The 10,694-nt window shown below is 46.1% G+C and overlaps 1 non-coding gene across 1 annotated transcript; it reads left to right on the forward strand.

The window, feature by feature from the left end:
• The first annotated feature begins 8,868 nt into the window (after positions 1-8,868).
• trnal-uag (transfer RNA leucine (anticodon UAG)) lies at positions 8,869-8,951 on the forward strand. Its single transcript has one exon. It is a non-coding gene; the product is annotated as a tRNA-Leu (tRNA).
• The last annotated feature ends 1,743 nt before the right edge of the window (positions 8,952-10,694 follow it).

The following is a 10,694-nucleotide window of genomic DNA, read 5'->3' on the forward strand; positions in this document are numbered from 1 at the left end:
AAGGGAGTGAACGTTTAAGGTGGTGAATGGGGTGACAATCAAGGCAGCTGCTTTGTCCTGAACAGTGTCGAGTTTCTAGAGTATTGTTGGAGCTGCACTCATCCTGGTTTGTGCCTTGTAGATGGTGGACAAGTTTTGGTGAGGCAAAAATCACAAAATTATTACAGTGCAGAAGGAGGCTATTCGGCCCATTGTCTCTGCATAGAATCATTGAACATAGAAAGTTTACAGCACAGGAAGGCCAAAAATCGGGCAACCCAGCGGAATCCCATTGTCCAGCATTTGGACCGTAGCCCTGCAGGTTCAGGTACTTGAGGTGCACATCCAGACTCCTCTTAAATGAGTTGAGGGTTTCTGCCTCAACTACCCTTATAGGCAGTGAGTTTCAGACACCTCACACCCTCTGGGTGAAAAAACGTTTCCTCATCTCCCCTCTAATCGTTCAACGAATCACTTTAAATCTATGCCCCTTAGTCATTGACCTCCCTGCTAAGGTAAATAGACCCTTCCCATCCACTCTATCCAGACCCCTCACAATTTTATACATTTCAATCAAATCTCCCCTCAGCCTCCTCTATTCAACCCCAGCCGATCCAATCTTTCCTCAAAGCTGCATTTTTCCAGAGCTGGCAACATCCTCGTAAATCTCCTCTGTAACCTCTCTAGTGCAATTACATCCTTTCTGTCATGAGGTGACCAGAACTGCACACAGAACTGAAGTTGTGGCCTAACTAATGATTGATACAGTTCCAGCATAACCTCCCTGCTCTGATATTCTATACCTCGGCTAATAAAGGAAAGGATTCCATAAGCCTTCTCAACCAACTTATCAACCTGTCCTGCTACTTTCAGGGATCTGTGGACATTCACTTCAAGGTCCCTCACTTCCTCTACACCTCTCAGTATTCTCCCATTAATTGTGTATTCTTTGGCGTGTTTGACCTCACCAAAGGCATCACCTCACACTTCTCCAAGTTGAATTCCATTTGCCACTTTTCTGCACACCTGACCAGTCCATTTTTCCAGCTCTCCGAATGAGCATTTCACCTCGTGCCGAGAGCTGAATTATTCATTGCAGAATTCTCACTGTCTGTTTTACCTTTGCAGCCACATGATTTATATGAATGGTCCAGTTAAGCTTGTGTCTATGGTTACCCCCAGGATGTTGATGGTGGGGGGGATTCAGCGATTGTAATGCTGTTGAACGTCAAAGGGAGATGGTTACATTCTCTCTTGCTTGAGATGGTCATTGCCTGGTACTTATGTGGTGTGAATGTTACTTGCCACTTAGCAGGCCGAGCCTGAATGTTGTCCAGGTCTTGCTGCTTCTGGACACGGACTCCTTCAGTATCTGAGATGTCCCGAATTTGTCCTTTTATGAAACCTTGGTCAGGCCTCACTTGGAATATTGTATCCAGTCTTGGTCTCCTCACATGATGGGTGATATTGAGGCTTTTGACAGGGTACAGAGGAGAGACATTAAACTAATTCCCAGTGTAAGACATCTTCGTTATCAAGTTAGACTAAAAGAGTTGGGACCCTACACCTTCGAGAAACCTAGACTGAGGGGTGATCCAATTGAGGTTCATAAGTAATGAAGGGTCCAATTTAGCATGGGAGAGGAGTCATAATTGTATATTGTAAAAGGCCAGATGTCACCCGGATCACATTAAATTTCATTTTCAGCAACAGGTTAATGAACCAGGAGGGCTGAGTGGTTAAGGCGTTGGACTTAAAATCCAATGAATATATGTCTGTGTGTGTTCAAACCCCACTCCTGGTATCTGTGCCGGCCAAATGTTACTCGTTGTTTCCCTGACTTTTGCCTTGCACCATCATCTCTTCTGTCATTTAATCACTCCTGCCTTCCAACCGATCACAACTTCCTATTATTTGCCCCAGCACCGTTCCTTGTCTCTGCACTTGCTTATAAGCTGGGAAACCTTGAACCTAATCTCCTCTGTCCCCTCACAATGACCTTCTCATCTTTCCTGAACTGTGGTTCCGCACAGGATCCGCTGCCTCTCCGACTCCCCTCCAGGGGTAACTGAAGGCCCTGAGCCTGGGTCTTGCTTTATACGCTTGCTGGTAGTTGAGTCCTTGCATGTCCAGACTCCTCCAGGAAGGGCTTGTTATAATCTTCCAATCTTCCCTGGATAAGGGGATTGGAGAGTGGCAAATGACACCCTTATTCAAGAAAGGGTGCAAGGACAGTCCAAGCAACTCCATGCCAGTTAATTTAACATCAATGCTGGGTAAGGTTTCAGAAATGATAATCAGGGAAAATATCAATGGACATTTGGAGAGGTTTGAGTTAATTAAGGATATCCAGCATGGATTTGTAAAAGGCAGATCATGCTTCACTAATCTAATTGAATTTTTTGATGAAGGAGCAGAGAAGTTTGATGAAGGAAATGCAGTGGATGTTGCTTCTATGGATTTTACGAAAGCATTTGATAAGGTATCACATAAAAGGCTGGTTAACAAAATTGAGGCTCATGGAATAGGAGGGTCAGTGTCCAATTGGTTAAAAAATTGGATTAAGGGCAGAAACAAGCAAGTTGTAGTAAATGGTTTCTTTTCAGACTAGGGGATGGTCGACAGTGGTGTTCCCCGAGGGTCAGTGCTGGGATCACTGCTTTTCTTGCTATGTATAAAATATGTGGATCTTGGAATACGGAACAGAATCTCAAAATTTGCTGACGATACCAAACTTGGAGGTGAGGCAAACAGTGAGGATGATATGAACCGCCTGCAATAGGACATAGATAGGCTAGCAGAATGAGCAGAGAGGTGACGGATGGAATTTAATACTGTTAAGTGTGAGGTGATGCATTTTGACAGAAGTAATAGGGAGAGGCAATGTATGCTTAATGGCACAGTTCTAAAGAGTGTTCAGGGACAGAGGGACCTGGGGATGCATGTGCATCGATCTTTGCAGGTAGCAGGGCATATTGAGAGAGTATTAGTAAAATATATGGCATCTTGGGCTTTATACAAACATACAAGCATACGAACATATGAATTATTAGCAGGAGTAGGCCACTCGGCCCTTCCAGCCTGCTCCGCCATTCAATAATTTCATAGCTGAACTGATGACCCACATTTCCAGCTACCCCTGACCACCCCCTTGCTTATCAAGAATCTATCTACATCTGCCTTAAAAATATTCAAAGACTCTGCTTCCACTGCGTTTTGAGGAAGAGAACTGCAAAGTCTCACAACCCTCTAAGAGAAAAAAATTCTCCTCATCTCTGTCTTAAATGGGCGACCCCATATTTTTAAACAGTGACCCCTAATTTTAGATTCTCCCACAAGAGGAAACATCCTTTCTACATCCACCCTGTCAAGACCCTCAGGATCTTATGTGTTTCAATCAAGTTGCCTCTTACTCTTCTAAAATCTGGTGGATACAAGCCAAGCCTGTCCAATTTTCCTTGTAAGACAGCCCACCATTCCAGGTATGTGTCCAGTAAACCTTCTCTGAACTGCCTCCAATGCATTCACATCCTTCCTTAAATAAGGAGACCAGTTCTGTAGACAGTACTCCAGATGTGGTCTTACCAATGCCCTGTATAGCTGAAGCATAACCTCCCTACTTTTGTATTCAATTCCCCTCGCGATAAACACGAGCATTCTATTAGCTTTCCTAATTACGTGCTGTACCTGCATACTAACCTTGTGCGATTCATACACGAGGACACCCAGATCCCTCTGCATCTCAGGGCTCTGCAATCTCTCACCATTTAGATAATATGCTTCTTTTTTATTCTTCCCGCCAAAGTGGACAATTTCACACTTTCCCACATTTTACTCCATTTGCCAGGTTGTTGCCCACTCACTTAACCGATCTACATCTCTTTGTAGCCCCCTTATAAGAACATAAGAAATAGGAGCAGGAGTAGGCCATTCAGTCCCCAAAGCCTGCCCCACCATTTAATAAGATCAGGGATGATTTGCCCCAGACCTCAACTCCTCTTTCGTGCCAGCTCCTCATAGCCCTCAACTCCCCAATATTTCAAAAATCTATCTACCTCCTCTTTAAATGCTTTCAGTGATTTAGCCTCCACAACTCTCTGGGTGGAGAATTCCAGACATTCACTACCCGATGAGAGAAGAAATTCCTTTGCATCTCAGTTTTAAATGACTGTCCCCTTATTCTGTAACTATGTCACCTAGTTTGAGATTCCCCCACTAGTGGAAACATCTACCCTGTCAAGCCCCCTCAGAATCTTATACATTTCAATAAGATCACCCTTATTCTTCTAAACTTTAATGTCTAAAGGCCTAACTTGTTAGCCATTCTTGATAAGTCAACCCCTTTCTCCCAGGAATCAGCCGAGTGAATCTCTTTTGACTGTATCCAATGCCAATATATCCTTTCTTAAATACGGGGACCAAAACTGTACACAGCACTCCAGGTGTGGCCTCACCAACACCCTGTACAGCTTTCACAAGACTTCCCTATTTTTAAACTCCAACCCCCTAGCAATAAAGGCCAAAATTCCATTTGCCCTCTTAATTACTTGCTGCACCTGCATGCTAACTTTTTGTGTTTCAATCACAAGAACACCCAGATCCCTCTTTTTTGGAGTCTCTGTCTATTTATATAATAGTTTGCATTTTGATTCTTCCTACCAAAGTGTATGACCTCACACTTTCCTACATTAAACTCCATCTGCCAATTTTTGCCCACTCACTCAACCAATCTATATCCCCTTGGAGATTCCTTATGTCTTCATGACAACATGCCCTACCTATTTTTGTATCATCAGCAAATTTGGATATATTACACTCTGCCCCCTCCTCCATGTCATTAATATAGATAGTAAATAATTGAACCCCAAGCACTGATCCTTGTGGCACTCCACCAGTCACATCCTGCCAATGAGAAAATGACCCATTTATGCCTACTCTTTGTTTCAAGGAATTGGTAACTCGTGTGTGCATCATCACTTCAGGAAGTGATGTCATACAGTATGTGACAGAGTAGGAGATGGGATGATCCCCGGTAAGATGTGCCTGTAATACTCTCCTGTAAATTGTATATAGTATTGTCAGTCTTCAATAAAAAAGTCAAATTATTTGTTGGCGTTGATCAGTGTGTGATTGGTAAGTCTGTGTGAAGAACAGGGGTTGGCAACATGTCTGTGCATGGACACCAGTATCCACGTGAAAACAGTTCGGTCCGTGACTGATAATTTCAGGGATGAGAAATTTCCCATTGGCTTCTTCTTCCAGACCAGTCTGACTTTCAATCAAATCGCAGCCGTCAGTTTCACAGCTGACAGGTCCTTAGAGCAGAGACAACGTTTCAGAATCTCGGACAAGTTCGGAGCTTTCCGGCAGTTCTGATTTCATTTAAAGGCCCTCCAGAAAAACCCGAGCTTGTCCGAGTTTCGGAAGTGCTGTCTCTGCTCAAAGCACCTGTCAGCTGTGAAACTGACGGCTGCGATTTTTTAAAAAAGACTAACCAAAAAGCTGAGAGTTCTCGCTTTCTGCAACTGTCAGAGAGAGGGAGAGAGAGAGAGGAGAGTAAGAGGGAGAGAGGAGACCGGGGGTGGGTGTCGGCAGAGAGAGAGGGGCAGAGAGAGAAAGGACAACCTGAAAGGTTTACCCCGTATCCTTAGATTATGATCCATGGTTCTGGACTCACACCCAAATCCCATGAACGAATAAAAAAAGTCACAACTGTGATTGGCTCTTGTAGCGGACTCTGGTTAACAGACAATATTCGGAGCGCCGGCCCCGGACTGTTTAACTCTGGCGGAGCTGAGAAAATACAACTCACCCCCGAGAATCCGCAGCACAGACTGAGCGGAGGGGAACACCTGGCCTGGGAACTCTACATTCAGGGAACAGTTTGTCCTGTGAATATGCAGATGTGAATATTGTGGAAGAGAGATTGTATTAAAGGAGAGGGCGGATTAGTCTGAAGCCACTGTGTTTGTGGGTCCGCTCTCATCGCCGGATTTCAGAGTCATTCTTGTGTAAAATCAAATGATTTTCCAGTCAAAGAACCGCCCTGCTCCCTGCTCAGCCCCAAAGTGGGAATTCGGGATCATTTTTTTTTAATTTCAAGATTTCAGTTGAAAAGTGGAGAACATGTCAGCGAGGGGTGAGAGAGGGCGGTCAGTGCAGCAGTAAAACCAGGTGAAATGGAAAATGGAGTCCTCAATCCGAGTGAAAGCTTTTCAACAGCAAACATACTGGAGTGAGAGACAGGAAAGATCTAGTCTGGAAGTGTGGAGTCTCTGAATTTCAATGGAATTGGAGAGTTTGTGAGGAGAGAGAAACACAGAGAGACAGCAGGAGCCGGGAGCTGACAGCAGCTTGTCTCCGCCCCGTCCTCTCTCTGCCTTGAAGTTGGTCTGTGCCACCATCACTGGCTTCATTTCTGACCCAGTTCACATTAACAGAGAGAATTTGTGCAGAGTCCCGGACATGACCGATAGTGCAGCAGCCCAAACGGCTCCTCCAGCCGCCGCCGCCGCCCAAGTCAAGACCCCCAAGAAGAAGAAGGCGGCTCCCCGGAACAAGCCAGCCGGTCTCCCGTTGGGCGAACAGATCCTCAAGATTGTGCCGGCTTTCAGTGATCACAAGGGGATGTCTCTGGCCGCCATAAAGAAGGCTCTGGGTAGCAGCAGTGTCGATGTGGAGAAGCTCAGGACCCAGATCAAGCAAAGCATCAAGAGGAATGTGAACAAAGGCTCCCTGGTGCAGAGCAAGGGACAGGGAGCCTCCGGCTCCTTCAAAATCAGCAAGAAGGAAAACCCAGGGAAAAGTGGGAAAGAAGGTGAAGAAACCAGCAGACAAGAAATCTTTAGTGAAGAAACCAGCAGACAAGAAATCTTTAGTGAAGAAACCAGCAACCAAGAAATCTTTAGCGAAGACACCAGCAGCCAAGAAATCTTTAGTGAAGAAACCAGCAGATAAGAAATCTTTAGTGAAGAAACCAGCAGACAAGAAATCTTTCATGAAGAAACTAGCAGACAAGAAATCTTTCATGAAGAAACCAGCAGACAAGAAATCTTTAGTGAAGACACCAGTAGACAAGAAATCTTTAGTGAAGAAACCAGCAGACAATAAATCCTTCGTTAGAAACCAGCAGACAAGAAATCATTGGTGAAGAAACCAGCAGCCAAGAAAGTGACAACAAAGAAAATAACAGCCAAGAAAACGAGCAGCAAGGCGGCGGCAACGCCAAATAAGGCGGTGAAGAAAGCAGCGCTTCAGTCTCCTGCGAAGAAGGTCAAAAAAGGCAAGAGTGCGGCGGGCGGAAAGGCGCTGAAGAAAGTGCAGACATGGAAGAGCAAGGTCAAGCCGAAAGCAGCGAAGGCTCAGAAAGCAGGGTCTGGAAAGAAGTGAAAGAGCGCGGGAAACATGTAAACATCTGAACACAAAGGCTCTTCTCAGAGCCACCCACATCTCTCAGGAAAGAGCTGATCCCCTGATCAAATGATCCCTGTCCCGGCCCCGCCTGCAGATTCCACATGGAAATGATTTGGAGTAAATCCAGGATCCCTGGTGACTCGCTGAGATCCCCTCCACCCAGCCCTTGCCCCACTCTCTGTAATAAAACAGAAGGATGTCCGGCCCTCACTCTAACTGGGGATGTGCTCGGTGTAGTCTCAGTTCACAAATTCAGGGGGAGAGTCCTGTAAGGTAGCTCGGTCACTCTGACTGAAACCGCCAGTTCCCCGGGGCTGCAGCCACTGACACTGCGGGGAGAGAATCCCCGACTCTACCCCGCCGCCGGGGGAACAAACAACGTTGTGTCCGGAGAATAGGGAGGGCCGGGGAGAAGGCACATATTAAAGCGCTGCAGTGGACTCAGATCCTGTGTGTGCACAACTCTCACTGATTCCGTCCTCTGGGAAAAGTGCGGTCTAAACAGATCAGGTTAGGAGAGAAACACACAGCCCGAGAATGGCCTCTTTCTTCCTGCATTTACTCTGTTCTGGGAGCAGATTCTCATTGAGAAGTGGCGCTCAGATCACCGGAGAGAAAAAAAAACACAATTCAAACTTCCAAATGAAAAACAGAGAATTAACCCGGACACTTCCATTATTAAATTAATTCATCAGCTCCGAACCAGTTCCCGTTAATGTACCGGGATGGTCTCGGGATTTATCAAATCGAAGGCAGCGGGATTTATTAAATTGTTGATTCTGACACCCTGTAGTTCAGTTCTTCACTTTACTGGAGGGGGAGATGTGTGAGCAGAGAAACAGAGCGAAATCCAGAGAGGGAACTGAAAACACACCTGGACAGATGTGAAACAGGTCAATCCACTGTTACAATAACTCCATCACTGATTCCCTCCTGACAGTAACCAGTCCTTTCACAGAGACTGTGGGTGGCTCTGAAAAGAGCCATTGATTTATTAGATGACATTTTGGCCGCTTTACTTTTTCTGGGAGCTCTTGAGTGCTGGTTTTCTTGGGCAGCAGCACGGCCTGGATATGAGGCAGCACCCCGCCCTGAGCGATAGTCACCCCTCCAGGCAGCTTGTTGAGCTCCTCGTCGTTGCGGACGGCCAGCTGCAGGTGTCTGGGGATGATGCGGGTCTTCTTGTTGTCCCGGGCCGCGTTACCGGCCAGCTCGAGGATTTCAGCGGTCAGATACTCGAGCACAGCAGCCAGATAGACCGGGGCTCCGGCACCCACACGCTCAGCATCGTTACCCTTTCTCAGGAGCCTGTGAACACGGCCCACCGGGAACTGCAGTCCAGCCCGGGAGGAGTGAGACTTGGCCTTGGCCCGAGCTTTCCCGCTGGTCTTTCCTCTTCCAGACATTTCCACAATCTCACAAATACTTTCACAAAGAATGAATAATTTCCTTAGCATTAATAATAACCGGCAGGCGGTCAGGATGGCCGAGCGGTCTAAGGCGCTGCGTTTAGATCGCAGTCTCCATTGGAGGCGTGGGTTCAAATCCCACTTCTGACACCTTGTGTTTTGACTGCACTGGAGGCGTTTGGGAGCAGCGGTAAAGAGCAAAGAGAGAACAGGAAAGAACATGGACAAGCAAAATAACAATGGACCCAAAGATGTTGCATCAAAACATTAGAGGAAGAGGCAACTGAGCAAACAGCAGGGCACAGAAAAGATCAAAAATGTAACCTTTGTATCGGGGTGGAAGATGTTGCCAATATCCTTAATGAGTACATTACTGTCTTCTCAAATGAGGGGGTGATGCAGATATTGTTATGAAGGAGGAGGAGTGTGAAGTATTGGACGTGATAACTTAAGGAGAGAGGAAGTCTTAATGGGATGAGCATCCTTGAATGAGGATAAATCACCAGGACCAGATGAAATGTACCCCAAAATGTTGAATGAAGCCAGGGAAGAAATAGTGGAAGGTCTGACCATCATTTTCCAGAGGATTGGAGGTCTTGTAACGTTGCAATCAAAGCAAAATACCACGCAGATCAAGCATGGCTGAGCCTTTAGAGTAGAGAAACAGGGCTGAATTCCCTGAACCAGTGCTGCAGCTTTCAGAATAGAAGGAGCCTATACAAACCTGATGGGTTCCACTTAAACAAAAGAGCTGGAGGTGTTGACAGTCAGAACAGATAAAATGTGGAGGAGTGTTTGAAGCAGATTCTGTGTGGTTACTGTCGTTGTACTATGGAGTTATTTCAAGGAGGTGATTCTGAATGTAATGGATCAACGTGGACCCACCCAAGGCAAAGGTCACTGAAAGTGGCAACGCAGGTGGATAAGGTAGTCAAGAAGGCATACGGCATGCTTGCCTTCATCGGTCGGGGTATAGAGTATAAAAATTGGCAAGTCATGTTGCAGCTGTACAGAACCTTAGTTAGGCCACACTTAGAATATTGCGTGCAATTCTGGACGCCACACTACCAGAAGGACGTGGAGGCTTTGGAAAGGGTACAGAGGAGGTTTACCAGGATGTTGCCTGGTCTGAAGGGCATTAGCTATGAGGAGAGGTTGGAAAAACGCGGATTGTTTTCACTGAAACGACGGAGGTGGAGGGGCGACATGATAGAGGTTTACAAAGTTATGAGTGGCATGGACAGAGTGGATAGTCAGAAGCTTTTTCCCAGGGTGGAAGAGTCAGTTACTAGGGGACATAGGTTTAAGGTGCGAGGGGCAAAGTTTAGAGGGGATGTGCGAGGCAAGTTTTTTACACAGAGGGTGGTGAGTGCCTGGAACTTGCTGCCAGGGGGGGTGGTGGAACCAGATACGATAGCGACGTTTAAGAGACATCTTGACAAATACATGAATAGGAAGGGAATAGAGGGATATAGGCCACGGAAGTGCAGAAGGTGTTAGTTTAGGCAGGCATCAAGATCGGCGCAGGCTTGGAGGGCCGAATGGCCTGTTCCTGTGCTGTCCTGTTCTTTGTTCTTTGTTCTAAGCTTCCCTGTGGTCCAGCCTGGTTGAATGGAACTGAAGCAAACAAATCATCCAGAAGAGGAAAAGAAATATAAGGCCATGAAAGCACAGAATTCAGATGGATGCAATGCCAGATGGTATGGCAAGAGTGTAAAACAGCAACAGACTGGTGACTAAAACTTTCCCATTGAATAAGACAAGAGAAGAGAAGGGTAATAATAGTGTCAGAGGTGAGTTGTGACACTATTCACATTCCACCTTGATCTGAATAGGACTGTTGAAGGGAGTGATTGAGAAGAATAGAGGAGAAATGAAAAGAAAGGAGAAATA

The sequence above is a fragment of the Heterodontus francisci genome, unplaced genomic scaffold (assembly GCF_036365525.1).
Source record: "Heterodontus francisci isolate sHetFra1 unplaced genomic scaffold, sHetFra1.hap1 HAP1_SCAFFOLD_43, whole genome shotgun sequence".
In the NCBI taxonomy this organism is placed as follows: domain Eukaryota; kingdom Metazoa; phylum Chordata; class Chondrichthyes; order Heterodontiformes; family Heterodontidae; genus Heterodontus; species Heterodontus francisci.